Below are 3,458 nucleotides of genomic sequence, written 5' to 3' on the forward strand. Positions count from 1 at the left end.
TCATGATCCAAACAAAGATGCTGCATACATGCAACATGAGCAGTTTTTAATCTAAATTAGATTGTATAATTTCGAAATCTGAAGCAAAAACAGAATGATTTGACTTCAGTTTTTTGAAACTATGCATAAAAAATATCTGCATGAAACAGAAACAGCAGACGAGCTGAACGAGATGCAGATTCACTCTCTGCCAGCAGGTGGCGCTTAAAGCGTTTCTTTGGTTTCTGCTGTAAATAAAGCAGCGCTGCACTACAGAGGCAAGATGAAAAGAAAAAATACCATCTAAACTTTTCTAAAGACAGTAAGTTCCCCTCACATACATTCATATTAACTCCTACCCCTAATTGAATCGCGATTTGTTTAGCATCTCAACCGATTTGATATCGTCACATATTTGAATCGATTTTCAACCGGCTCACGGTTAATCGTTACATCCCTACTGGTTGGTATATAATGCAGCATCCCAAATTCAAAAATTAAATTCAAGGGTTTAGCATTACCCTTGGAACCCAATAGGATTTTTCATTGGCTTTTGGATTATTGCAGGCTATAAGATCTGTGAAACAAAAGCTTATTCTTACACAATTGTTTTTCTTCATGATAATCTCCACAAATGAACACAACTTTAAAGCCTAAATACAGAGAAGTAAAAAGCTAAACGTAGATTATAAACAAACCCCACACACGCATGATTTCATTTGTCACCACCTTTAAGCTTCAACAACTCTGTCAGTCTTTATTTACAAAGCATTTTCCCTGACAGTCTGAGTTTGAAAAGATATAAACACAATGACTAGTAAATAGATGAGTTTGCTGTTCAGCATGATGCCATTTCATGTCTCAGACAACCTCTGCAGTCCCACTTAGCAAAAAAATTTAAAATAAAATAAAAACATGGTTTTACTGATGTATTTTATGTCGTAGAATAAAACATGAAATACCTTGAGCTTGTGTTAAACACAGACCTTACATCAGACATTTTACCAAACACCCATTGTCTTAAAAACCGGAAGTGCTAAAGTGCTCGTTTCAGGGTTTTGGCCAACAAAAATACGTCATCCCTGCAGCACTCTATTTTACTGTGATGTAATACTAAAGAACTACGAAAGATAGTACCAAGTAAACAGTAATAATGTAATAATGTGAATAAATGTTTTCACCACAACAACATTGTGTTTTCATTTATAAAATAAATTGCCTACAGTATAGTTTTGTCTTGTGTCAAATGATAATAAAGACGATAAGTATCATATGCCTCAGTTCAAATAGGCCTATCTCAGTTGTGTTTGGTCTTAGATGTGATTTCTGTGCCACTAGTGGCAAAAATACAGGTGCATCTCAATAAATTAGAATGTCGTGGAAAAGTTCATTTATTTCAGTAATTCAACTCAAATTGTGAAACTCGTGTATTAAATAAATTCAGTGCACACAGACTGAAGTAGTTTAAGTCTTTGGTTCTTTTAATTGTGATGATTTTGGCTCACATTTAACAAAAACCCACCAATTCACTATCTCAACAAATTAGAATATGGTGACATGCCAGTCAGCTAATCAACTCAAAACACCTGCAAAGGTTTCCTGAGCCTTCAAAATGGTCTCTCAGTTTGGTTCACTAGGCTACACAATCAGGGGAAGACTGCTGATCTGACAGTTGTCCAGAAGACAATCATTGACACCCTTCACAAGGAGGGTAAGCCACAAACATTCATTGCCAAAGAAGCTGGCTGTTCACAGAGTGCTGTATCCAAGCATGTTAACAGAAAGTTGAGTGGAAGGAAAAAGTGTGGAAGAAAAAGATGCACAACCAACCGAGAGAACCGCAGCCTTATGAGGATCACATAATGTATTACCATTAAGTAATCATCTATACTGTTTAAAATGAAAAATAATTAACATTTCAATATCCATCATGGCACCAAGTCAATGCACAATATAAAAAAACTTCAACAGGTTATAAATGTTTCTGAGCTTTTTCACTAAAGAAGACACGCAGTTCTATTAAAATGACATAGGCTGCTTAGATGGTATAATCACGTTTAGTGCAAGTTTAAGAGCAACGAAAACTTTTTAATTTCCTAACATTAGAAAGAAATACAATAATATCAAAGCACTGAAACTGGATCAGTTTTGAAAACAATGTTTGATTTTCTGTTATTAACAGAGGTGGGAATGTCTGTAATCACCCAGATTTGATTTTCTGTAATGAACTGAGGTGGGAATATCTGTAATCACCCAGAACACACTATCAAACATATACTCTAGCACCGCCCCAGCAACTGCATAGCAAGAGCCTAGCAACCACCCAGAATATCCTAGCAACCAACTAGCAACACTTTAGCAAACATCTCGAACATCTGACCAAACCATCTACGTGTTTTAAACAAGACTTTAAGACAAGCCAGCATTCATTTGTCTTTCAAACTTTTCAATCTAGTTATTACAGTTTTTCTAACAGTTTTTTTTTTCCAACTGCTTACACTTTCAAAACTTTGCCTCTTTTTTTCAAAACTTTACACACAAATCCAGGAATTTCACACAAAGTGCAAAATGCCTCACATCTCTTGCAAAATGAAGCACTGCATTCAAAATATCACAAACACATCTCAAAAGCAAACATTTGCAAACACCTTTGCCATAATAATAATTCCTGTTAGAGTTTTGTGTATTACATAGAGAATTGTGTGTTGTGTTTTGCAAAAAGTGTTATATGAAATTGAAAACTGAGTCAAAGGCCGAGAATTAGTGTATGGTTTTGCAGATTTGTGCTTCTGGTGTTTGAGTGTCAGCTTTCAGAAATTGTGTGACAAGTAAAGATTTTGTGTGTAAGCAGTTGAAAAAAACTGTAAATGCTTACAATTCAAATACACAGATGACTTTCCTGCCCAGTGAACACTGAGATCAATAACACTGTAACAAAAAACTCTAGGATTCAGGAATTATTTTTGCAGCTCAATGTCTATTACAGTATACCTAAATTAAATTACAGATACAGATGTATAATTCAGCAGTTAACTTTTGGAAAAAAATAGTTGTAATTTTACTACTGTAAAGTAATCTTGCAGTAGATGAAAAGCACTAGAAAAGTTCAAATACCAAAGATTTGTATGAACTTAATATGCACCACAATACAGTACAGTAAAAAATAAAATAAAAAAAAAGTTAATTTAGCATCCTCTGCACATTTTGCCAAATTTCATTACAGTACACAGTACTATAGCAGTTTCTTGGTCTCCTGACACAAGACTAGCTATATTTCTAGGCAGTCATTTCTCAGTTCTGCAAAAATGCAGTACACATAAAAAATGGTTACAAATAAAATTTGACAGTCACATGCTTGAAGGTGTACAACATGTGCTACAGTTTACTGTACATATAGAATAGTGAAATTTCCATTATCTAGTGTACTGGTACTGTACTGTAATTATACTGTATGTGTAAGTATAAAACCCCTGTAGATG

Source organism: Sinocyclocheilus anshuiensis, unplaced genomic scaffold, assembly GCF_001515605.1.
Source record: "Sinocyclocheilus anshuiensis isolate Anshui unplaced genomic scaffold, SAMN03320099.WGS_v1.1 scaffold436, whole genome shotgun sequence".
Lineage (NCBI taxonomy): Eukaryota > Metazoa > Chordata > Actinopteri > Cypriniformes > Cyprinidae > Sinocyclocheilus > Sinocyclocheilus anshuiensis.